Source organism: Elephantulus edwardii, unplaced genomic scaffold (genome assembly GCF_000299155.1).
Source record: "Elephantulus edwardii isolate Elephantulus edwardi_28Jun2011 unplaced genomic scaffold, EleEdw1.0 scaffold00005, whole genome shotgun sequence".
NCBI classification, from domain to species: Eukaryota; Metazoa; Chordata; class Mammalia; order Macroscelidea; family Macroscelididae; genus Elephantulus; species Elephantulus edwardii.
This window is the reverse complement of record NW_006399755.1, coordinates 20,599,863-20,627,794: the sequence shown is the minus strand read 5'-3', so window position 1 is coordinate 20,627,794 and position 27,932 is coordinate 20,599,863. Positions and strand designations below refer to the sequence as shown.

Sequence of the window (27,932 nt, the reverse complement as noted above, 5' to 3'; positions counted from 1 at the left end):
TAACACAACATTTTCACAAGTTCTTAGAATTCTTTTTAAAAGCAAGACTTCTCACATAGTTGGGCATGATATCTAGAGGATTAATCCTAGAAGGAAAATCTCATGTTTGTTAAAGTAGAGGTGCAGTTACAAAAAGGAGGAAGAGTCCCAAAGAGATTGGTCAACACAGTAACTACTGAAATGGTTTTAAATAAACAATGGCAGTGTGAATGATGCAGAATGCATAATATTTTATTCTGTTATAGATAATGTTATTTTAAGGGAGAAATTATTCAATGGCATCCAACAACAAGAGTAAAGGTTAGGACATGGACATCTTTAATAGTCAAATATTTATTTAGTAAACCAAAGAAAGGTAAAACAGAGTCGCTATTTGAGATTATAGTAGTAGTATATATAACTCTATGAACTTTGATAAATATTGATAGTTATATAAAGGCTTCAGGCCTTTTGTTCATAGGGTAACTATGAATCGTACTCAACTCTAAGGCAATCAACAACAATAATTATTTAAGGATTGATGAGATGATTATAAATAAAGATGAGAGTTCAAAGGCATTTGTTTTGAGACCTTGTAAGTCCTAAAGGAACATTTTTACCTAGTTCCAATTATCCTTCGATCTTATGGACTTGTTGACAGAAATGAAGCTGGTAAACTAACGATTGATTTTTTGTATGTTGTTGTTGTTGTTGTTAAGTGCCATCAAGTTGTAGAGGACCCATAACAGCCCTATGAGCAAATAACTGAACACTTGCATAGTTTCCATCATTTCTCCAAGTTCATAGAGTTTCTGGAGGTAAGCTATTTCAGAAGTGAATGCCCCACCTGCTTCCAAGCTTGCTTTAATCAGGGAGCTCCACCAAACATTGTCCACCATGGGTAAACATTATGACATTTGACCCATCAGTGTCACAGTGTTTAGCATCACAGTAACTACAAGTTACCTCTGTACAGCAAATGGACAGACCACTACTATACCACTTAGAAGAATGTTTGACCAAAAAGAATTAAAATCAACATTTATTTATTACAAATACCTTTTTTAAAAACCATAGTAACTATACACATGGACATCACCTAATGGACTATTCAGGACCCAGACTGACTACATCTGTGGAAAGAATAACTGGAGAAATGCAACAGTAGCAGTCAATACCAAGTTGGGTGCTTCTTGTGAAACAGATCATCAGCTACTCATGTGCAAATTGAAACTGAAGTTGACTAAAATGGAAACAAAACCAAAAGCAAATGGAATAGAAAACAGAAAAACAGTTGAAACTATCAACAAATCCAGGAGTCTGTTCTTTAAAAATATCAATAAAAACAACAAATCACTGTTGTTAGGTGCTATTGAGTCAGAACCAACCCATAGCTGGCCCTCCAGGGGATTTTCAGAGGCAGTAATTGCATGCGAAAAGATTGCCCATCCTTCTGCAGAGCAGCTGATGGATTCGAACTGCATGCCTTCAAGATATCAGTGCAGATTCATATCACCAGGTCACCAGAGCTCCCTAACAAAACTAAAAAGGAGGAAAATACATAATTAAAATATGAAAGGAGCAATGCCATAAATAAAAATGTTAACAACAGAATTTTATGGAAAACTGTGTTCAAACAATATGAAAACCTGGAAGAAATGTACAAATACTTCAAAACACACAACACACCCACACTGACACAGACTGAAGTAGAACACCTGAACAAACCCATCAAAAAAGACAAAATTGAACAGATCATTTAAAAAGTTCTAGCAAACAAAAAGCACCATGCCAGATGGTTTTACTAGTGAATATTATCAGACATTCAGAGAAGAACTATCATCAATTCTACATAAAGTACTTCAGAAAAGAAAAAGATGGAATGCCCCCAGTCTAATTCAATGAAGCAAATATATCCTTAATACCAAAGTCAGGTAAAAGCACAACCAAAATAGGAAACTTTAGTATCTCTCATGAACATAGAAAAAAATTATCCACAAAACCTGGCCAATAGAACCCAATAGTATATATATATATATTTAAAAAAAAATCACCATGACCATGTAGGATTCATAACAGGTGTGCAAGGATGGTTCAACATAAGGAAAACAATTATTGTAATTCATCATATTAACAAAGCAAAGAACAAAAACCACATGCTCCTATTAATTGATGAAGAAAAAGCCTTTTCCAAAATCCAACACCTTCCTGAATAAAATACTCAGTAAAATATGAATATTGGGGAATGTCCTCAGCATAGTAAAAAGTGCATATGCAAACTGAAGAGCGAACATTGTTCTAAATGGTGAGAGATTAAAGTCATTCTCCTTGAGAATGGGAATTAGGTAAGAATGCTCATTATCACCATTCTTATTCAGTATTGTATTTGAAGTCTTAGTGGGAACAATAAGGCAAGAGAAGGAAATAAAAGGCATCAAAATTAGCAAAGAGAAGATAAGACTATCTCTATGTGCAGATGATATGACAATATACTTAAAAAACCTTAAAGAATTAACAAGAAGATTGTTGGACATTGGCAACCAATTCAGCAAATTAGCAGGATACAAGATCAACGTACAAAAATCAGTTGGCTTTTTCTACAGTAACAAGGAAAACGTAGGAAAGGAACTAAGAAAAACGATACCAATTAGGATAGATGAAGCAGTAAGGAATAAATCTAAGTATAGACACAAAAGTCCAATAAAACCACCAAACATTACTGGAAAAAACAGAAAGAGACCTTGAGAAAAGAAAGAATATATCATTCTCATGGATAGGAAGACTCAATATAGTGAAATGACAATTTGACTAAAAGCAATCTTCAAGTTCAATGAAATCCCAATACAAATTCCAATTCTACAACAAGATGGAAAAGGCAATTTCCAATTTTGTCTAGAACGGAAAGAGACCCTGAATAATAAGAGCACTACTGAAAAAGATGAATACGGTAAGAGGCATTACACACCCTGATTTAAAATCCTACAACACGGCCATGGTGGTCAAAATATCATTATACTGATACAGTGACAGAAACATAAATCAACGGAATAGAATTAAAACCCCAGCCATCAAATTATCTACCTATGGTAACTAATTTTTCACAAGGAGATGAAATCAGTCAAATGGAGAAACAACAGCCTCTTGAACAAAACAGCACCTCAACAAGAAAGGCAACCCAATCATAAAATGGGCACAAAATATTAATAGACCACCAAAAAAAATTAGATGGCCCACAAACACATGAAGAAATGTTCAAAATCCATAGCTATCAGAGATGCAAATCAAAACAATTATGAGATATCATCTCACTGCAGCAACAATAGCAAAGTTCAACAAGGAAGCAAAGAACAAATACTGTCAAGGATGTGAAGATATTGTAACTCTCATCACTTCTGGCGGGACTATAAAATGGTACAATCACTATGGAATGTGATCTAGCACTTTTCTCAAAAAAGTGCAAATAGAAATACCATTCAGCCGAGCTATCCCATTACTGAGAATATGTCCTAAAGAAACTAGAGCCATGACACAAACAGATGTATGCACATCCATGTTTGTTGCTACATTATTCACAATAGTGAAAAGATGGAAGCTGCCCAAGTGCCTGTCAACCAATGAATGGATAGAAACACTGTGGTACATCCAAACAATGGAATATTATGTAGCATTTAAGAACAATGAACTTGTAAACATTACACAACATGAGTGAGTCTAGAAGATATTATTCTTAAATATCTCAGTCACAAAAGGACAAATACTGCAGTATATGCTGTTATAAAATAAGATTGACATAGGGCAGGGGAGAACAGGAAAGGAGTGGATGGATAATGAACACTGCTCTGGAACAAAGGAAAGAAAGAACTGTCTGAAAGGAATGTATGCTTGGGCATAATATGTATGTCAATTAACAATGTAGAAAAAGAAGTGAATTGTGGGTAGGCGAGTGGATGAAAAACGTGCATCAGTGAATTAATGAAACCCCAACCTTTATGTAAACTTTCATTAAAATCACAATAATATACAAAAAGGACCAAGAATCAAAGTGTTCCTCCTACTAGAGTGTGGAGGGAGCTCTAGTAGCCTAGTGGCAAGAAGCTGCCCTGCAGTCTCCGCTCATGCAATTAACTGCCTCTGAAAACCCACTGAAGCGTCAGCTATTGGTTGGTTCCAACTCAGTAGTACACAACAACACCACCACAACTGGAATGTGTAGGCTTGTGGATTTATTTTCATCTCTTCCCTTATTCATTTGTTGGTGAAATAATATTGTTGGTGGTGGTGCTGGTGCTATTGTTGTTGTTGTTAAGTGCCATTGAGTTGCTTGTGACTTTCACTGACCCTATCTACAACAGGTCTGAACACTGCCCTATCCTAAGCCAACCTCATCGTCTCTGACACATCCACCCTCATTACTCCAATCACTGAGCCAATCCATCTCATCGAGGTTCTTCGTCTCCTGCACTGTCTTTCCACACTCCCAAGCATGACTCCTTCTCCAAGGACTAGTCCCTCCTTACAGAATGCCAAAGTATGTCAGAGATTTAGAATCCTTGCCTCCAACGAACAGCCTGGTTTCACCATATCAAGGAGAAGCTGTTTGTTCTCCTAGCAGTCCATGATGTATATTTAATACTCTTCTCCAGCACCACAGCTCAAAGGCTCCAATTCTCCTTCTGTTATCCCTCGTCATTGTCCAGTTTTCTGATTCATAGCAAGCAATTGTGAAGACTATGCCTGGATCAGGCATACCTAAGTCTTCAGACTATTTGCTATTTGGGGTTTAGATATGGAATCACACATTATGGGGAATGTTAACTAATTGAAGACTTCAAAGAAAGATAATGGTGTATCATGAGGAATGTTGTTGTAGTGTAACTTTGAGTGGGGACTGACCCTGAGCTGGCCCTCCAGCAAGTTTTCAGAGTCAGTAAATCACATAAGAGTTGATTGCCTATCTTTCTCTCTTGAGCAGCTGGTGGATCTGAACCATGTGCCTTTGTGTTGACAGCACAATTCCTTACCGCTAGACCACCAGAGCTTCCCTGTCATGAAGACTAGGATATAGAATTAGGGAGGTTAACTTAGACAGGAAAGTGGCATGGGGAGATATGAGAATTGGTGTATGAAAAGGGAACTGAGTTTTGGTTTTGTGTGTACTGGTAACAGTAGAACTTCTGTTACTTTTTTGTCATATGCATATGGTTTACATCTCAGCCACCTCATTTTATGGTTTTAAGAATTCATTTTCATTTTACAGAACAAGAAATGAAAGAACACAGACATTAAATATGTTACTAAGGTGCACCTGACCCAGGCCATAGTCTTTGCAAATACTTACTATGCATCAGAAAGATGAACAATGACTAGGGAGGATAGAAGGATAATTGATGTCTTTGAGCTGTGGTGCTGGAGGGGAGTATTAAATGTACCATGGATTGCTAGGAGAACAAACAAGTTCATCCTGCAGAGGATGAGACCAGGCTGCTCCTTGGAGTCAAGGATTCTGAAACTTCATATGACATACTTTGGGCATGTTGCAAGGAGGGACCAGTTCTCGGAGAGGGACATCATGCTTGGGAGAATGGAGGGACAGTGCAAGAGAGGAAGACTCTCAATGAGATGGATTGATTCAGTGACTGAGGTAATGAGGGTAGTTGTGTCAGAAATAATTAGATTGGTACAGGATAGAGCAGGGTTTGAGGCTGTTGTATATAGGGTTGCTATGAGTCACATGCAACTTGACAGCACATTGACAACAACCTTAGATCATAGTTAGTAAATGTATGGCTAATAATGAAACTCAAGTCTCTTTCATATCCATTCTCCTCCTACTATTCTGATACCTTCTCAAATTAAAGATCTCTGAAAATTACTCTTTCTTTTCACTTTTATCACTTGGATCAAGATGATGCAAGTGATATCTACTACAATAGTCCATGTCTCCCAACAAAGCCAAAGAAAAGGAATGTGGTTTTCCTATTGTTTTCTTTCTAAATTTCTTCCCCAAGAAAGGACCTGTGTGTTTTGTGGCAAACAGGAGCCTTCTTGAATTAATCGGTAAAGATTTTTTTTCTAGTAGACAGGTAAGGCTATGTCAAGTTTTGATGAAGAAAACCTTGTCTGCAGCACGTTGGACCTCTTCCTGGCTGGAACTGAAACAACTTCTACAACACTGCGCTGGGCTCTGCTTTATATGGCCATGAACCCAGAGATCCAAGGTGAGCAAGTGCTTGAATGTTCCTGGGCAAGGGCAGATACACACCTGAAACATGCTTCCCAGAGTTGGGGCCAGAAGATAAATAACAGAACGTAAGGATGTGAGATGAAATAGAGGATATGATATAGTGTCATATTCTTTAGGTACATGGTCAGGAGGGACAGGTCCTTGGAGAAGGACGCCATGCTCAGAAGGGTGAAGGGACAGCGCAGGAGAGGAAGACCCTAGATGAGATGGATTTACACAGTAATAGGGGTAGGTGTGTTGGAGTCAGTGCAACTGGCTCAGGATAGGGCAGGCTTCAGAGTTGTTGTGCATAGGGTTGCTGTGAGTCACAGGTGGCTCAATGGTACATAACAATAATAACAACAACAACATGCAAAAACAAGAGAACATACACTAGATGTTTGGGTAGTTATTAGGTGCTACAAATGAGATCCAAATCCTAGGGACTTATAAACAACAGAGAAATCTCTTCTAAATACTGTGCCATTCTCACCATCTCTGCATTGCTAAACCTATTGTGGAAGTCACTGTGTCTGTCCATGCCACTGAAGAACTTCCTCTGCTTAAGTCATGCACCACTTTTCCAAGTTTGATGTTCATTTCCATGGATTGACACCTCCTGGTAATATGGCCAAAGTCTGTTGAGACAACATCTCATCATCATTTCTTCCGATGCACTTCTTTTGTTTACCTTAAGGAAGTCAATGATGTATTCCACATTGTTAGGCAACACCACAATTTTAAGGCATCAATTTTTCTTATCTTCTTATTTTGGTGCATATGACCCTCCTTTCATTTTCTTTGGCTTCACTTTGGACTTGTTCAGGAATAATTGACGGTTTATTCTAGCGTTGTTCTGACTGCTGATAGTGAGCTTGTACACTTTACTTTTGCACAAGTAAATAAATTTTAATAAATTTTTAACTATTTCTCTATACTTCTTCAATCTGTATGTTAAGCAAATAATTTAAGAAGCTGCAGTATGTGAAGAAGAACATGGCATCAGGTTTGGAGGAAGACTCATCAACAACCTGTGTAATGCAGATATCACAGATTTGCTTGCAGAAAGTGAAGAGAACTTGAAGCACTTGCTGCAGAGGATCAAAGACTATAGCCTCCAGTAAAGATTATATTTCAACATCTAAAAAACCACAAATCTTTATTAGTACGTGGATAGGCAGCATCATAACAAATTCTTTTTACTTCAATCCAAAATCAGCACCTATGGTAATAACAGTCAAGAAATGCAAAGACTAGTTGCATTGAGGAAATCTGTTTTCTATCATCAAGGGCCTCTCCAAAGTGGGAAAGAGCAAGGATGTCATTTTAAAGACTCAGGTGTACCTGGTGCAAGTCATGGTATTTTCAGTCATTTCCTGTGTACCTAAAAGTTGGGCAGTGAATAAAGATGACTGAAGAAGGATTGATGGCTATGAATTGTGGTGTTAGAGAAGAGTATTTGGTGTATCACAGATTTCCAAAAGAACAAAGAAATTTGTTTTTTCAGGAAGTGTAACCAGGGTGCTCCTTAGAGATAAGGATTGTGAAGCTGCTTCTTCCTTACTTTGGGCATATTTTCACAAGGAACTAATCCCCAGGAAGACACATCAGGCTGGGAAAATTAGAAGGCCATTGAAAGGAATATTACATGAAATGGACTGACACAGTGACTACCACAATGGACTTGAGAATAATAGAAATTGTGAGGATGGTGCAGGATAGAGCAAGGTTCAGGTCTGTTGTTCTCAGAATTGCTATGAGTGGTAGCCAATGTGATGGCACCTCACAACAAGAGCTATCAATTTGATTCCTGTGTATCCCATCAGGCAAGATCCAGGTGAATAGTTTCTATGTTTATTTTTAAAAGATACTTGCAATCAGTAACTTGTTGGTCATAAAAAAATTCTTTCATGGGATATCCAGCCTCATTTCTTTCACCAACGCAATATATCTCACCACCAATCATTCTTTGTTTCAGACTTCCAGTCACTTATCATTACCAAAGCATCTTGATTGCATGTTAGATCAGTTTCACGCTGCAGTAGTTGGTAGAAATCTTCATAATCTTCATTTTAGCGATAATGTTATGTTTGTAAATTTAAATAATAGTAGTATTAACAGATCTTTCTCATCTATTATGGAAATCATCCTGTTCATGATAGCACTGGACTTGAGGATCTATCTTGAACTTTTCTTTTATATAATGAATAAGATGGCATTCCTCATTCTGTCATTCCTGACATAGTGGAATGTATAATTATTAGATTCAGAATGGCCAATTCCAGTCCATTTTAGCTCCCTGGCACCTAGGATATTGACCTCTTTGTGTTATGTTTCGTATTTAAGAATTTCCAATTTTCTCAGATTCATACTTCTTACATTCAATGTTCTAATTTTGAATGGATGGTTGAAGCTACTTTGCCTCATTTTGAGTTGTGATACATAAGCAAATGAAACTTTACCTCCATCTACTTCATTGCTGTTGTCGTTGTTATGTGCCGTCAAGTCACCTGTGATTCATAGCGACCCTGTGTACAACAGCCCTAAACTCTGCTTTATCCTGTGTCAATCTTATTGTCTCTGACACACCTACCCAGATTATCTTAGTCACTGAATCATTCTATTTCATCTACTTCATTAAGGTAGTTTTATTCTGAGGAAGTAGTTCAGATCAAGTCATATTTTGAGTGCTGTCTGGCCTGAGGGCCAATCTGGCACAATATGAGATCATGTTGTCTTGGTATTTATAAAATGTCTACCATAGGTCTATTTTCAAGAACAAGTTTGAGGCATTGAACACTATTGAATGAAGACCAGACAGGCTATGGGATAGTATCAAGACTATCATACATGAAGAAAACAAAAGGTCATTACAGAGACAGAGGAGGAAGAAAAAACCAAGATGGGTGTTAGAACAGACTCTGCATATTACACTAGATTGCTGAGAAGCCAAAACAAAGGGAAGAAATAAGGAAGCTAAAGAATTGAAAAGAAGATCTCAAAGGGCAGCTTATGAAGACAAAGCAAAGCATTATAATGAAATGTGCAGAGAGTTGGAGTCAGAAAATCAAAAGGAAAAACTCACTTAGCATTTCTCAAGCTAAAGGAACTGAAGAACAAATTCAAGCTGTGAGTTGCAATACTTAATGATACTATAAGTAATGTACTTAAATAACCCAGAAAGCATCAAAAGAAGATGGTGAAAATACATAGAGTCACTGTACCAAAAGTAATTGGCTGACACAAAACCATTTTCAGAAAGAAGCATTGGTCAAAAACCAATGGCAATAAAGAAAGAAGTTCAAGCCTCTCTTAAGGAATTGGTAAAAAATAAGGTCCAAGGAATTGACAGATTACCAATTGAAATGTTTCAACAAATAGTTGTAGCCCTAGATATGCTCACCATGTTGTGCCAAGGAATCTGGAAAACCTCTACTTGGCCAACTAACTGAAAGTGACCTATATTTTTTCCCATTCCCCCCAAAAGGTGATCCTACAGACTGTGGAAATTATTGGACAATAACACTAACAACACATGCAAGCAAAATCTTGCTTAAGATTTTTCAAAAACAACCAGAACAGTACATTGACAGAGAATGCCAGAAATACAAACTGGATTTAGAAGAGGCCTGGCACTAGGGATATAATTGTTGATGTCAGATGGATCATGGCTGAAAGTGGAGAGTATCAGAAGGACGTTTATTTGTGTTTTATTGATTCTGATTATAGCTCAAAATGAGAAAAATTAGACTCTCAGAACACTTAATTGTGCTTGTATAGAATCTATATCTAAAACAAGAAGCTGTTGTCCAAAAGGAACCATGGGAACACAATACTGTTTAAATTCAGGAAGAGTATGCATAAGGGTTGTAGCCTTTCTCCATATATATTCAATCTATATGCTGAGCCAATAATCCACAAAGCTGCAGTCTCTGAAGAAGAATGTGATATCAGGATTAGAGGAAGACTCATCAGCAACCTGCATTACCCAGATGACACAACTTTGCTCACCGAAACAGAAAAGGACTTGAAGCATTTCCTGCAGAAAGTCAAAGACCACAGCCTTCAATATGGGTTGCATCTCAAGATCAGGAAAACAAAGATTCTCACCACTGAGCCAATTGGCAAAATCATTATAGATGGAGAAAAGATTGAGGTTAAGGATTTTATCTTGCTTGGACCCACAATCATTACTCTTATCACCAGCAGTCAGGAAAGTAAAAGATAAGTTGCATTGGAAAAGTCTGCTATCAAAGATCTCTACAGAGTGCTAAAGAGCAATGATGTCAGTCAAGACACTAAGGTGTTCCTGAGCCAGGCCATGGTCTTCTCAATAATTGTTTTCTATGCATCTAAAGCTGGTCAATGAATAAAGATGGCAGAAAAATAATAAATGCCTGTAAGTTGTGGTACTGGAGAAGAGTATTGGAACATAACATAGATAGGCAAGAGAACAAGTGGGTCTGTACTGGAGAGGGTGAAACCAAGTTGCTCCTTGGATTTTGAAACTCCATCCCATATTCTTTGGGCATGATGTCAGGTGGGACTAGTCCTTAGAGAAGATCATCATGCTTGGAAGGGTAGAAGGTCAGGTCACAAGGGGAAGACACTGGATGAGATGGACTGACACAATGACTATGGCAATGGAGTCAAGTGTGTAGGGATAGTGTAATTGGCTCAGGATAGTGTGAGGTTAAGAGCCATTGTTCATAGTGTTCTTATGGGTCATAGTTGACTTGATGGCATATAACAACAGATGACTCTGCTTTTCTTTGAAATACTTACAATTGAAATAACATTTTATTTGTTTGTAACATGATCATTAATTGAAATCATGTTGATTTCTGGATATAACCTCCACTCCTTTGGAAGAAAGCATAACAGTTTTTAAAATAATAGAACGCTCTCCTCTTTTCCAGAGAAAGCACAAGCTGAAATCGACAGAGTACTTGGCCAGTCCCAGCAGCCCAGCATGGCCACCAGAGACCACATGCCCTACACTAATGCTGTCATCCATGAGGTGCAAAGAATGGGCAACATTGTCCCCATGAACGTACCCAGAGAAGTGGCATTTGATACCACTGTGGCTGGATACTACCTGCCAAAGGTAATCAGGGATTCTCAGCCTCATATCTTCACACCCATCTTTTTAAACTACAGGAAGCTGAACGGGAAAAATGACATATCTTTATATCCTGATGTATCACTCAAATGGGAAGGGAGATACACTATACCTATAATTATACTACCTTTCCCCTCTAAGTATAGCAATAGAACATTAACATAACTAAGTGTTAATAGTACTGGAGGGAGAAAAATATAGTATGGCCAAATTAAAAAGGTAGCGTAGCCCAGGATAGCATAGTCCATATTGTTTGTGCTGTTAACCCAAAGGCTATCTGCTCTCATTATACTTTACATCCTTGGAAACATAATGGAGTGTCACTGTGAGTTAAAAATTATTTGATGACAGTGATTTTGAATTTTGTGTTCAAATAAGTTAAGAGAAAGACTGACTTCTTTGCTGTCATGTTCTCAAATATTTTACTGTGCTAATTTTCACTGGAAGTTACTGGTAATTAGTGATAAAATTCTCAACTTCCAGGTAGAAGACCAAGATTCCATTTCTCCCAAAGCATAACAGGTGCCTTCCGGTCAAGTGTGATTCGTAGAGACCCGATGAACAACAGATTTGAGCCCTATTCTATCCTGTACCACCTTATCCTCTATGCTTCAGCCCTGGCTGCAGTTACTGTGTCAGCCAATCTCATTGAAGATCTTCCTCACTGATCTTACACCTTTCCAAGCATGACATCCCTTTCCAAGGAATAGCTTCTCCTAGCAACCTGCTAAAGTATGTGAGACTAAGCTTTGCCATCTTTACCTCCAAGGAGCATTCTGGATGTACTTTTTCCAAGATATCTGTTTGTTCTTTGGTCAGTCCATGGGCACTCTTCTCCAATGTCACAACTCAAAGGCATTACTTCTTCTGTCATCCTTATTCACATTTAGTCTCCAAATTGACACAGTTGTTCTTCAGTGTTTTGCCAAGGTCCCTGACAGTGGCTTGCCCAAAGTAATACATCTCCTGATCTCATGACTGCTGGTATCAAAGGTGTTGACTGTGGATCCAAGTAAGAAGAAAATGTTGACAAATTCAAACTATTCTACATCTATTATGATATTGCTTATCAGTTCAGTGGTGAGGATTTCTGTCTTTTTGATGATCTGCAGTCTTGAAGGCTGCAGACTTTGATCTTCTGGAAGAATTTGAAGTCTTCCTCACTTTCAGGAAGCAAGGATGTGTCATCAGCATAACACAGGTTGTCCTTGAGGCTTCTTCTGATCCTGAGGCCACATTCTTCTTCATGAAGTCTGGTTTCTCGATTGATTTGTTTAACATACAGCTTGAACAGATATGGAAAAAATATACAGACCTAATACATACATTTCTTGATTTTTAAACCAGACAGTGTTCCCTCGTCCAGTTCAGAAAACAGCTTCTTGGTTTAGGTATAGGTTGCATATGAGAGTGTTTAAATGTTCTGAGATTCCTAATCTTCTCAATATTAATTATAGTTTCTTATGATCCACAAAGGCTAATGCATTTGCAAGGTCAGTAAACAAAAACAGGTATTATTCTGAGATTCTCTGCTTTCAACCAAGATCCATCTAACATAAGCAATGATATCTCTGTGTCATGGCTTTCTCTAAGTCCAGCTTGAACTTCTGGCAATGTTTGGATGATCTTCAGCAATATTTTGATATTATTGCTATTGCTCAATAATTTCTACAACACAGATTAATATATTCTGGTTGACTGACCAGGTGGTTGTCTTCCAAATTTCCTGGCCTAGACTGGCAAGCACATCCAGAGTTAGTTGAAACATATCAATTGATATCACATCAATTCCTGGAAAGTTATTTTTGCCAGTGCCTTTAGTGCAGCATGGTCTTCTTCCTTCATTGGCCCTGGCTCTTGTTCATATGGTACTTCCTGAAATTTTTCAGTGTCAGTCACTTCCTTTTGGTACAGTAACTTTGTATATTCCTTCCATCTTCTTTTGATGCTTTCTAGATCATTCAAGATTTTGCTCATAACATCTTTCAGTATGGCAACTCAAGGTTTGAATTTGTTTTTCAGGTCTTTCAACTCTAGAAATGTCGAATTCTTCCCCTTTCCCCATGATAATAGCAGTCAGAAAACCAAAAGACATGTTAGATTGAGAAAATCTAGTTTGTGGACCTTTCCAAAGTACTAAAGAGCAACCATATCAGTTTAAAGTAAGCCTAGCTAATGTTAGATGGATCTTAGCTGAAAGAGGGGAATTCCAGAGCGATGTCTATCTGTGTTTCATTGATTAAGCAAAGGAGTTTGACTGTGTGGATCATAACAAACTGATTGATTGTGAAAAGAATAGGAATCCCAGAACACTTGATTGTGCTAATGTGAAACCTACACTTGGATGAAGAGGCAGTCATCAGAACAGAGCAAGAAAATACTTCATCGTTCAAAATTGGGAAGGGTGTACACCAAGGATGTGTTCTATCTCTATACCTTTTCAGCCTGTATGAAGAATAGATTATCCAGGAGGCTGGGCTTTGTGAGAAGAAGTGTGACATTAGGATTGGTGGAAGATCCATCAATAATCTGCATTGTGCAGATGACACAACCCTGCTTGCTGAAACTGAGGAGGACCTGAAGTGCTTGCTGCAGAGGGTCAAGGACTGCAGCCTTTAATATGGATTGAGGCTCAATATCAAGAAGACAAAGATTCTCACCACTGGACCAGTTGGCAGCATCAGGATGGATGGTGAAGAGATTGAGATCGTTCACAGCTTTAGTTGGTACCAGCAGCCAGGAAATTAGAAGATGTGTTGTGATGGGAAAGTCTGCTGTTAGGGACCTCTCCAAAGTACTTAAGAGCAATTGTGTCACTCTGGAGACTAAGGTGCACCTGATGCAGGCCATGGTCTTTGCAATCTGTTGTTATGCATCGGAGAGTTGGGCAATGACTAGGGAGGATAGAAGGAGAATTGACGCCTTTGAGCTGTGGTGCTGGAGAAGAGTATTTCATGTACCATGGACTGCCAAGAAAACAAACAGATTAATCCTGGAGAGGGTTAAACCAGGCTGCTCCTTGGAGGCAAGGATTCTGAGGCTTCATCTGACATACTTTGGACATGTTGCAAGGAGGGACCAGTCCTTGGAGAGGGACATCATGCTTGGGAGGGTGGAGGGACAGTGCAGGAGAGGAAGGCCCTCTATGAGGTGGATTGATTCAGTGACTGGGGTATTTTGGGGGGAGGGTCAGAGACAGTGAGATTGGCACAGGACAGAGAAGGGTTTAGGGCTATTGTACATAAGGTCGCTATGAGTCGCAAGTGACTTGATGGCACATAACAATACCACCAATCTAAGCCATGGTATTTTCAGTTGCTTCCTATGCATCTGAAAGTGCCAGTAAATAAGGCGGTGAAAGTGATTAAGGCAACTAGGGAAGAATTGATGCCTTTGAATTGTGGTCTTGGCAATGAGTGTCGAATAGCCTATGGAATGCAGTAAGAATAAGCAAATCTGTCTTAGAAGTAGTGCCACCAGCTTGCTCCTTACAGGCAGAAATAGTGAAACATTTTTCCTCACATATTTTGGGTGTGTTTTCAGGAAGTGTCAATTCTTGGAAAAGATAGCGTGATGGGACAAGTGGAGGCTAAGAGAAAAAGAGGAAGATTCTCAATGAGATTGATTGCTTGTAGCAATGTACTCAAGCATGTTCGAGATTATGAGAATAGTGGAAGACAGGGTGAGGTTCAGATCTGTCGCTCGCAGGGTCACTGTGTGTTTGTAAGGATTCAGTGACCTTAAACATGATAGTGAGCAACTGGGTGTATGGTGAATCTTTGTTAAGAAATAGCAAGCAACAGTTCTCAGCCGCATTAATTTTCAGAACTTTTCATTCTGCAAAGACTTTGTATTTTATTCTGGTAGAATAGCTTAGAGGACTACACACTTGTTGTATACAAAGCTGGGATTATTGAATACTTAGAATGAATTGGAACTTTTGAGAAGAGCCAGTGAACATCATCTAAAGGGTGGGTTTTCTAGCACAATATTCCATCGCTTTCACATAACAGCCCCAGGGATGTGGATCTTACCATCACAAACAGGAAACCAATCCGGATTCTGGCACACTGTAGAAAGAGTGAAGAAGGAGCCAGCATCTATCAAGGAATGACCGTGCTGTCAATGGTTGAGGTTTTTTCAAAATGTTTCCATCATTTCTAAGAATCACTCTTTTTTAAAATACTCATCTTTTAGATTGAAAATTTTCAGAGAAACTAAATACCTTGTCTGAGATTTCTTGAAGTTAGGATCAAAAACAGATCTCTTTTTATTTTTAAACAAGCTATCATTTTATGCTAAACGCCAATCCCTCCATAAGAATTGCTTTACTTTGACTTTAAAATTAGAATGATCGGGCTGCTGACTGAAAAGTTTAACCCAGTTAAGGCTTTGGAAACCCAATTGGTTATCACCATGAATCCTGCACAGCAGGGGTTTTGGTTTTGATTTGGAGGATTCCCTGGAAGTTATTATTATAACATAGTGTAAGTCTGAGACTCAGGGAAAACTCATGCACAAGAATATGAAACTCTACTCAATTCTGCATCATCTTGGTCAATTATGAATCATACCATTGTAATTCAGAGTTTTAAGAGGGCAATTTCTGGAATTATGTTCTTGTGCCTTCAGTGGGCTAAGCCTTCTTCCTTCATTACCACTGGCTCGTGTTCATATGGTACTTCCTGAAATTTTTCCCAGTCCTCACAAAGATACTTTGATCCCACTCTCCAAGGCTCTTAGAATCTCCTCAGGGAGTTCTACTGTTCTTCAGTGTCCTCCCTAGAGAATGCACACGCTCACATTTCTTCCTTTGTTTTGTTATCGGGAAGACTGACGGCATAGTGCCTTAAATATCAGTCAGCTAACTGAAAGTGCAGCAGCTTCCCTCTTGTAAACATACTACATAGATCAAGACTTGCCTGAGTTTTTATTATATCTTCCTTTTTATTTTTTTATTTTGATGAAAGTTTACAAAGACTTTGGATTTCCTTTCATTCATTGTTGCACTTTCCTTCCTGCCCACCCCTCCCTCCCAGTTCATTTTTCTCTTTGAAAAGAAAAAAAATATTCTTTCATTGTTATACAATTCCCCTTCCCAGTCCACTCCACTATGCAGCTTTCATTCTGGACTCTTGTCATGACAATAATGCCTAATCATATATTCTTCCTAAACAGTTCTCTCCCTCATCTGTTTTAATGCAGTATACATTATTTATCCCTTCTTAGTTTCTCCCCCCAACCCTGACGTCAGTCCCACTTTACAACAGTGGCACTATGCAGAATTTGTCCTTTTGTGAGTGAGATTTTTCATTCAGCATACTGTCCTCCAGGGTCACCCATTTTGTGTAATATTTCATGAGTTCCTTGTTTTTCTTTTTTTAAAATTATTATTAAATTTTATTAGTTTTAGTGAACATTTACAGAGATTTTGGGTTTTTATTCATTCATTGTTACACTGTTTTCTCTACCCTCCTCCTCTGTTCATTCTTCTTCGCCCCACCCCAATGTCTGTTTTAATTGTCCAATTGCCACAGTGCTTGTCAAATCCAGTTCTGATTAATCTCCTTTGTCAGTGTGTCCCTTGCCATTCCCTATCACTCCTCCCTGAGAGAGACTTCACCCTGATTCATAAGGAAAAGGGGATGGCGTATTCTCTTAGCTACTTCCTGCTGAAAAGGGACGCTGTAGGTTTCAGGGTGAAGATCTTCTCTCACTACTCTAAAGGGCCCCTTTGGCAGTAGGAAACATACAATGCAGCATAGTATTCCATTGTGTGAATATACCACAGCTTCTCTATCCATTCGTTTGTTGATGGGCACATGGGTTGTTTCCAACTCTTTGCTATTGTGAACAAAGCCATGATCGACATAGGTGTGCATATCTGCTTGGGTGGCAGTTATGGTTTCTTTAGGGTATATTCCACCAGTGGAATTGCTGGGTCAAATGATATTTCTATTTGCAACCTTTTGAGAACGCTCCATACAGCTTTCCGTAATGGTTGCACCATTTTACACTCCCACCAACAGTGAATAAAGGTTCCAGTTTCTCCGCAACCTCGCCAGCATTTGTTGTTTGCTGTTCTGTTAAATTTTGCTATTCTGACTGGGGTGAAATGATATCTCATAATTGTTTTGTTGCCTGAGTTTTTAATTCTTTCTCTAGGGGACTACAATTTTAACCAATCTGACTGCACTGCACAGGGACCCCAAAGAGTGGGCCACCCCTGACACCTTCAATCCAGAGCACTTCCTGGAGAATGGACAGTTTAAGAAAAGGGAATCCTTTCTGCCTTTTTCAATTGGTGAGTTGTAATAAATAGGTATATAAAAACCCAGAGTGCCTCTGTTAGCTCTCTCTCTTTCCTCCCTATAATCCTTTGCTTTAGTTGGATATCTCCAAATAGTCCCACCCAACCCAATTAATTAAGTGACAAAGTGCGAATCCCTGGTAAGGAAATTACTTTCAGCGGTCCCTTATCTCCTGAGCGGTCTCATGACTTCTGGTGGCTATTTCAGCTTTGTGGGTTTTTTTCTGCTACCCTACTTTAATTTCCCCCTTTTCCTTCCTCACCCCATCTCCCATCCTCTACCTCTGGCCTGAGTACAAGGGAAAGAAAAGCCCAAGTTTTACCTCTTGCTCAAAAGGAGATTTTGGCATCTGTCATCTTCGCAGAAATACAAACTAAGTTCATTTTAAGGCTGCAAACTTCACACACTGTTAAACTTGTTTATAATGAAGAGATAGGAAGAGGATAGAAAAGAGTTTAACTTACACCATGAGTATAGGGCAGTGACTGTAAATGTCAGAGACTCAGGGAGGTCTGGTGACCTGCTGGTAAACTCCAAAGGCACGCAGTTCAAATCCACCAGCTGCTCCGCAGCAGTTTCTCCCTATGTGATTAACTGCTTCTGAAAATCTGCCATAGGGTCAGCTGTGGGTCAGCTATGGGTCAGTTCTGACTCAGAAACACACAACAGCCACCCGAATCTGGATCTACTCTATAAATACTCCCTGAATAGAGACTCTCATGTCTCTTTGTAAGTTTATGAATTGTTGTTAAGTGCCGTCGAGTCACAGGCGACTCATAGCGACCCTATGAAGGAGAATCCTCGACGCCTGGGTGCTTTTCTTCCTCTCTCCAGGTTCATAGGGTTTCCGGAGGCATTTAATCGGGGAGCTCCACCCCACTCTCTGTCCCCATTGGGTAACCAGCCATTAATGCATTTGACACATCAGTGTCACAGTGTTCAGCCTCACAGCAACCACAAGTGACTGCTGTACGGAAACTTGTACACCAGGGCTATACAACCTAGAGGAATGTCTGAACAAAAGCAGTGAAAGACAGGCCCGAGGGCAGCAGATTAAAAGTCACCCACCTTTGGCTTGGTAGCATTGCTTTCTGTCCACTGGGCCAGCAGTGTTGATGTTATTGTTGTTAAGTACCGTGGAGTCGCGGGCAACTCATAGTGACCCTATGAAGGAGAGTCCTCATGCTTGGGTGTCTCACATCCTCTCTCCAGAGTTTATGAATTACCATTCTAAAAATCTGATGAATGCATTTACATGATATATATATATTGAAAGATATAGAGGACGTTGCCATGTAAACTACTTTCAAGTCAGCCATTTCCAAAAGGTTTTCTATTTCTTTGGTTTTGATTTTTTATTAAGCCTAAAAACTCACAGCATCATATAATTAATAACAGGTTTTTTTTCCTTACTCAAGATATTGAGTTAAGTATGTCACAGGCATTATTTCAATTGACTTCTCAGTTTCTTGGGCTCTGAACCATGACCAAACCTAGAATATTTCAGCATCAAAGTAAATATTGATAGCAATAGATTGTAACACTTTGACTAAACATAGCAAGGTACCAGAGATAGTGAGATTGGCCCAAGATAGAGCAGCATTCAGAGTTATTGTGTAGAGGGTCGCAATGAGTCTTGGTCAACTTGACAGCATATAGCAACAACAATATGTATGGATATATACTGAAACAAATAAGTAAATCTAGGCAAGGAGATGAAGCATTTGCTTATATAGGAATGTTAACTAATGAGCATGGAAGGAACAGTGCCGTTTAAAAATCACCATCCAGCAGCCATTACAGTAGTAAGTTATTTGGCCAAGAAACATGAATGAATGCTAAAAGTAGTTAGTCAAAGTCCCATGAGTAATGTCTTCTTTACACAATTTCCGAACATATATTAATTACAGAAGGAAAAAAGAATCAATGCACAGTGCAGAACATGTGAGCAAAGTTAACATCATCAATAATGAGACAAATTAAAATTAGTACCACCTGGTAAGATGCAGCACAAAGAACCTACCATCACTTTGGTAATATTTATACCAAAACAAACCCCAAACTCAAAAAAACAACCAAACTAAACCACTTTCTCCTGGAGCTCATTATGAGGAAATCTAAGAAGCATTTAACAAATTAAATATTCTTGCTGCTAACCAACAGATGTGACAGTTTGAACCCTCCGAGCCACTCTGTAGGAAAAAGACCTGGAGATCATGCCCCATAAATATAACAGCCAATAATGAGACAGTTCCACTCTGTCCCATGAGACAGAATCAAGTCGATGATACAACAACAGTCTTTAAAAATACTAAAGTAATAAAAGTTAAGAGTAAAGAACTCTTCCTTACTAATAGGATTAACAAGATGCCTTCAGAAGCTCTATGAACTTTGATAAACGTCAATAGTTGTCTCTATGAGTCGTGATGGACTCAAAGGTAATCAGCAACAACAAAAGATTAATAAGATATGACAGATAGATGCAACATATTATATCAACTAGATCCTTCTATAATAAAGACTTTTCATTGACACACATGGTAAATTTTTATGTGTGTTTTCACGTATCCCTAGAGAGATTACTGAATTTGCCCTTTCATATAGAAAATGATAGTTCAGTCAAATCTTCAAACGTCTGCTTCCTGTCTTTACTCTTCTTTCAGGAATGGGAGGTATCCAGGACAGTGCACTGTGTAATCTGTGAGGAAAGAATTATCCTTGGGCTCCACATTAGAACCAAAAGCCCTTGCTTGGGAAGGACTTCTGTGTGTAAGGATGATGTGAAAGGTAGAGATGCAGTTCTCCAAGTGGAGAGGCTGTTTTCTAAGTGGAAAAGACCATTCATATCAGTGAGATCCCCAATAATTACAAAGAAAAGTGATATATTGAGGGAAGTTACTGTATTATTTTTCTAAGAATGCTTTGACACTGTAGCACAAAACAATACAATGTTATTCTCTCGCATTTTAGCAACTAGAAGTCCAAAATCAAGATGCAGGCAAGATTCTTCTGGAAAGTTCTGAGGGAAAGTCTGCTGCATGGTGCCTTCCTAACTTCTACAATATTTGGCACTTCAGTTTCTTTCTATTTTTTAACAGAATATTTCCTTTTATGTCTTACAAAAACGGTAGCTATTGAATTGTGGATCCATCTTACTTGAATATGACCCTAATTATGAGTATGACACTAATTATGTCTACAATGACCTTTTTGCAAAAAAGAAGTCCCATCCTGAGTTGTTTTTTTAAGAACATAAGTATTGGGGTACACTATTCCACTATCAATCTCATAGAGATGTCTTGTACTTTAGGACCCCAGCTCTGACATTTTCTTCATAAATTATAAAATCTTTGGATTGTGTCCTTTGAAACATTGAAAAAATTAACCATATGTTTTATTATTTTGTTTACTGCTTTTGCTATTGTTGTTTGTTAATATTTAAAACCTTTAGGCTAGAAAACGTCTTTGTAGAAAATGAGTGCTTCTTACTACTGTTCGATCCCTTTCTACTTCCCCTGCCTCACACTCATATGCATTTGAGCTCATGATGAGGACTTGCTCTGTGTCTCAGGTCATCCAAGTGGTTAACAAAGTTAAATTATCCTCTGTAAAGCTTCATGGACTTGCAGGTCCTTATTCTGTTCAAGAGGATTGGGGTAGGATTTCCATCCCTGCCAGGTACTTTTTCCACCAGAGATTATTCAATCTCATGTTTTTGCTTTTCAGGAAAACGGGTTTGCCTTGGAGAGCAGCTGGCCAAGATCGAGTTGTTTATTTTCTTTACTTCCCTTTTACAAAAATTTACCTTCAAGCCCCCAGCCAATGAGAAGTTGAGCCTGGATTTCAGACTAGGGATCACCATCTCTCCTGTTGATCACCGCATCTGTGCTGTTCCTCGGGTGTGATGCTGCTGAAGAAAAACAAAAAGAACCATCAATGTGTCCTGAAGACAGCAGAGAATACTCCCCAGTGAGGAAGAGTGCCTCTGAGGGAAGATCTTAGGAAGGGACCTGAGAGAAAATAGGATCTGAATCCCAGCTCTGCTGTCTCCTGTGATGCAGCCCATTAGAAGATCATTCACCTTCTACGTGACTTGTCTTTTCACTCATGAAATGACATGATAATGACCCCTTCCCTAAGGAAAGTTTCTGTAATAATCAAAGGAAATAATGAATGTAAAGTGGTATGTAAGCCTCAAGAGGACATTAAAAAATTATAGCTATGATCTGCCTCCTCTTCCTCAGACTGACTTCTCTCTTGTGCTTGTAACTCAGTTCATTCAAAATGATGCAGATTACTTGAGAACACTTAGAACTTAGTTCTTTGGAGGACCTCTGGATCTACTTACTATTCAATAGCACTCGTTTGTGTTGGGAATTCCTGCATGGTGCAAAAGGTTAATACACTTGGCTCCTCACCAAAGAGAGCTTCTAGGTGCTAGTCCACTGAGGAGCACCTCAGAAGAAAGGCGTAGTGATCAACTTAAAAAGCAAAACAAAATCAACCCAACCCATTAGACTCATGAGAACAAATACTGTATAAGACCATTAGTGCAAAAACAGAAGGATAATCCATGAGATGTTTATAGATATACAAAGCAGGGGCAAAAGAGTTGAGAGTAGGGAGTGGAGATCACAGAGTATGGTGGAGGGAGTGGGGAAAAATGTATATGTATGAAACTCAATTAAAAAAAGAGAAAAAAGTTCTATGGAACACATTTCTACTCTCTTATCTTCTCAGTACTCTAGTGCAATTTTCAGAGTCTCTTCTGACATGCGTTTTGGTTTTTCACTTTCTGATCTATCTTTGAGTGACCTTTTACTCTCTTCATGAATATCTTTGATGTCATCCCACAACTCACCTGGTCTTTAATCATTGATGTTCCCTACTTCAAACCTATTCTTAAGACGATTTTTAAATTCAGGTGGGATTGATACAAGATCAAATTTTGCTTCTTGTGGACTTGTTTTTATTTTCTTTGGCATCAATTTGGATTTATATATGAGTAATTGATGGTCTGTACCACAATATACTCTTCGCCTGGTTTTAGTTCCTGATACTGAGCTTCTCCAATGATTCCTTTTACAGATGTCGTCATTCTGATCGCTATGCAGTTCATCAGCTGTCCTCCATGTGAAAAGCTGCTGTTTGTGTTTTCTAAAATAGGTTTTGTAATTAATAAGTCATTGAACATGCAAAATGCAATCATTCTTTTTCTGGCCTCATTCCTTTCACCATATCTGCACTTTCCAACTACCATTCCTTCTTGGTAGAGATCAATATTTGTTTCCATTCCAAAGAAAGTTGATCCAACATATTTTGGAAATTATCTACAATATCATCAATATCACATGCAAGGAAAATACTGCTGAAGATAATGGGGGAAAATGGCAGGAAAAGTAAGGAACTGCCAGAAGTTCAAGCAGGATTTACAAGAGGCTGTGGCACCAGAGATATTGCTGCTATCAGATGATCCTGGCTGAAAGAAAAGATTACCAGAAGAATGTCTACATGTGCCTTATTGGCGATGCAAAGGCATTGGCTGTGCAGATCATAACAAATTATGGTTAATGTTGAAAACAGAAATCTCAGAACACTCAATTGTGCTCATGTGAAGCTTATACATAGACCAAGAAGCTGTTGTGTGAACAGAGCAAGGAAGCCAGTGTTCACTTGTTGTTGTTGTTATGTGCCGTCGAGTCGTTTCAGACTCATAGCGACCCTATGCACAACAGCCCTAAACCCTGCTCTATCCTGCGCCAACCGCACCACCTCTGACACACGCATCCCTATTACCCCAGTCACCAAATCAATCCATCTCATAGAGGGTCTTCCCCTCCTGCGCTGTCCCTCCACCCTCCCAAGCATGATGTCCCTCTCCAAGGACCCGTCCCTCCTGGCAACATGTCCAAAGTATGTCAGACGAAGCCCCAGAATCCTTGCCTCCAAGGAGTAGCTTGCTTTAATCCTCTCCAAGAGAAATCCGTTTGTTTTCCTGGCAGTCCAGGGTACATTCAGTACCCTTTTCCAGCACCACAGCTCAAAAGCATCCACTCTCCTTCTGTCCTCCCTAGTCATTGTCCAACTCTCTGATGCATAATAAGCGATTGCAAATACCATGACCTGTATCAGGCACAACTTAGTCTCCAGAGAGACACTGTTGCTCCTGAGTACCTTTGAGAGGTCCCTAACAGCAGACTTTCCCATCGTGATACGCTTTTTGATTTCCTGACTGCTGGTACCAAGAGTGTTGACTGTGGAGCCGAGCAAACTGAAGCTGTCACCTTTCTTTGTAATGGGAACAAATATAGATCTCTTCCAGTCAGTTGGCCAAGTGGTTGTTCTCCAGATTTCTTGGCACAACTTGGTGAGCACATCCAGGGCAACATCTGTTATCTGAAATACTTCAATTGGTATACCATCTATTCCTGGGGCCTTATTTTTTGCTATTTCCTTCAAAGCAGCTTGAACTTCTTCCTTCATCACCATAGGCTCTTGCTCATATGTTATTTCTTTAAATTCCTCTGTATCTGCCAATTCCTTTCTATATAATGACTCAGTATATTCCTTCCATCTTCTTTTAATACTTCCTGGATCATTTAATATTCTGCCCAAAGCATCCTTGATTACAGCAACTCTAGGTTTGAATCTGTCCTTCAGTTCCTTGAGCTTAAGAAATGCTGAGCGAGTCTGGCCCTTTTGATTTTCTACAAAGATTAAAATTTGATAGTGTGCACATCAGAGTTAATCTTTTCACCATCCTATTCAATCTCTATGTTGAGCCTGCATTATGTTAATGATACAATTTTGCTTGCTTAAAGCGAAGAGAATGTGAAACATTTGCTGCAGAAGATCAGTAGCCTTCAATATGGATTGCATCTCAGCATCAAGAAAACATTCTCTCTACTGGATCTATAGGTAACATCATGATAGATGGAGAAAAATTTGAAACTGTCAATGACTTCCTCTTACTTGGATCTGCAATCAATACATCTGGTACCAGCAGTCAAGAGAGCAGCGACATACTGTACTGGGAAAGCCTGAAGTCAGGCATCTCTTCAAATTACTAAGGAGCAACTATATCAGTGTGAAAACTAAGGTTCACCTGATTCAGATCTTGGCCTTTTCAATCACTTGCTTTGCATCTGAGAGCTGGACAATGAATAAGAATGACAGATGAAAAAAAAAAAAAAAAAGAATGACAGATGAAAAATTCCTGCCTTTGAGCTGTGGTTTTGGAGAAGAGTATTGAATATCTCATGACAAAAGAACAAAAAAAATATATCTTTGGAAAGTACAGCTTGAGTGATCTTTAGCAGCAAAGATTAAGTAAAACTTCATCTCATATACTTCAGACATGTTGCTAGAGAGGTTGTTCCTTGCAGAGTGACATCATGCTTGAAAGATGGAAGGTCAGACTCTAGCCAGATGGGTTGGCAGTGACTGCTGCAATGGGTTCAAATGTGTCAGGAAGTATCAGGATGACACAGCATAGGACAGGGTTCAGATCTGTTGTTCGTAGAGTCACTTGGGTCGTAATCGACTTAATGGCATCTAACCACACAAAAAAATCCTTAACTGTGGATGGGGCCAAATGAAGTTTTATTCTAATTAACCATATTGTAGAATAAAAATGAAAATAGTTCCTGTCTTTACCTTTGCCATCCACTGGATTCCAACACATAGGGACCTCACGTGATCCTACAGAACAGAGGAGACAGTCTCAAAAAGGAGCCCTAGATGCACAGGGGTTATAGCATTCCACTAATAATTGAAAGAGTCAAACCCACTAAACTTTCTCTTTGTCTCTTCCTCACATTGCCATTGAACCAGGACTGACTCATTACTGACTCTGCATTGGGTTTTTCATAAATCATTTGGGAAGGGTTTGCACATTTTAGTGAGAAAAGGAACCTTCTTTAAATAGTCACTATGCCTATACACAGTGACTGCAGCAATGATCTCAAGTGTGTCAGAGATTGTGAGATTGAAACAGGATAGGACAGAGTTCAGGACTTGACAACACCTAATAATAACATGAGTACTGTCCGAGTACTGTAATATGTGAAGTGTAATAATCTTTACAGTACCAGATTTCCATACCTGTTTCTGGCAGACTGGATAGTTTTTAACTACTGACCTTTCAATAACCAACCAAGAGCTTAACTACTATATCAGGAGAGCTCCTTATTTCCCCAAGGGTAGCTGCAGTTACTCAACCTTGTTCCTTTAAGCCTTCCATCAAGCATTTGCTCCCATTGTTTCTTATCCTAATTTAAATGCAACATGAATGTGCATCTTTTCTTAGCAGTAGTTAGAAGCTTTGTGTGACAAGAATTAACAGTCTGAGTTTAGTTAAAACATCCCTAGTGGTACATAGATTAAGCACATCTGATATCATCAGTTATACACTTCTATCTATGTCTTTTTCCAAATTCAGCTTAAATTTTGGACAGTGCCTTTTTAATGAGGCTCATACCTCAAGATTCACAGGCTAAGAGATTTCTGTACAGTTGTTCCTGACTGTCAAGGAGAATTTCTTCCAGTCTGAAATTTTCCCTTTATAGTCAACTGACTGAAATATATTTGTATTTGTTTTCCAACTGAGATAGAAGTTATTGATATTAAAGATTTGTCATCATATGCAAGTAAAATCTTGCTGAAGATTAGTAAAAAATGACTGGAATAATATATCAACAGATGTACAGGAAACTGCCAGAAATTCAGGCTGGATTCAGAGGAGGTTGTGGAAAAGAAGGAGATCATTGCTAATGTCGGATAGATCTTGGCTGAAAGAAAAGAATATTAGCACGATGCATACTTATGTTTTATTGGCTATATAGTGACATTTGGCTGTGTGGATTCTAACAAACTATGACTAACATTGAGAAGAGTGGAAATTCCAGAAAACTTAATTGTGCTTATGCCAAATCTATACACAGGCCAAGAACTCCGTTTGAACAGAACAAGGAAACACTGCATGTTTTAAAATCAGGAAAAATGTGTGTCATGGTTGTACTAAATTTATATGTTGAACAAATATTTTGAGAATTAGATTATATAAAGAAGAATGTGGTATCAAAATTGGAAGAAGACTAATCAACAGCCTATGTTCTGTACATGACACGACATTACTTGCAGAAAGTAGAGAGAACTTGAGTCACCTAGAATATCACAGAATATCAAAGACTAGAATATTCAATGTGGGCCACATTTCAATATCAAGAGAACAAAAATCCTGACCAAGAGTCAACTACATAATAGATGAAGAAAAGATTGAGTCAATTATTTCATTTTGCTTGCATTCGCAAGCACCACACGTGGTAGGAGCAGCTAAGAAATCAAAAGATAAACACTGTAAGTAAGGACTTCTCCAAAATGTTAAAGAATTGTTGTCATTAGGTGCCATCGAGTCAAGCATGACTCATAGCTACCCTATGAACATCAGATTTGAACCTGTGCTATCCTGTGCCATTCTCACATTTCCTAACACATTAGGGCCCATTGCAACAGTCACTGTGTCGATCCACCTAGTTAAGGTTCTTCTCCTTCGGCGACCCTCCACTGTTCCCATCATCACGTTCCTCTCCAAGGAATAACCCCTCCAAGCAACATGTCTGAAGTATGTGAGGTGAAGCCTCATCATCTTTGCCCCCAAAGAGCACTCTAGCCACACCCTTTCCAAGACATATTTGAGTTCTTTTGGCCATTCTTGGGATATTCAGTGTGGTTCTCAGAAACCTCAGCTTACAGGTATCAATTCTTCTTCTGTCATCCTTATACATTGTCCAGCTCTCAGATGCATAGCAATTGATTGGAAATACCCTGGCTTGACTCAGACACACCTTAGTCCACAAACTGACATGATTATTCCTCAAAAATTTGGAGAGGTCCCTAACTGCAGACTTTCTCAGTGAAATAAGATCTCTTGATTTCCTGAATGCTAGTACCAAGGATGTTAATTGTGGATCCAAGTAAGATGAAGTTGTTTAGAGTTTCAATCTTTTCACCATCTATCATTTTAAAGAGTAATGATGTAAATTTAAAAATTAAAGTGTGCCTGATAATCCATTATATCCCATTGTATTTTCTATTGTTTCCTATACACCTGAAAGTTGGACAATGAATAAGGAAGACTGAAGAAGAATTGATGCATTTAAATTGCGGTGTTGTAGAAGAATACTGATTATCTCATAGACTGCCAAAAGAACAAACACATCTGTCTTGGAGAAAGTGCAACTAGGGCATTTCTTATAAGCAAGGATGATGAAACTTCCTCTTACATACTTTGGGTATA

At 38.8% G+C, this 27,932-nt stretch overlaps 1 pseudogene; it reads left to right on the top strand.

Annotated features, from left to right (window-relative positions):
• The window catches only part of LOC102854850, a 47,767-nt pseudogene extending 26,227 nt beyond the window's left edge, over window positions 1-21,540 (top strand).
• Window positions 21,541-27,932: the final 6,392 nt, after the last annotated feature.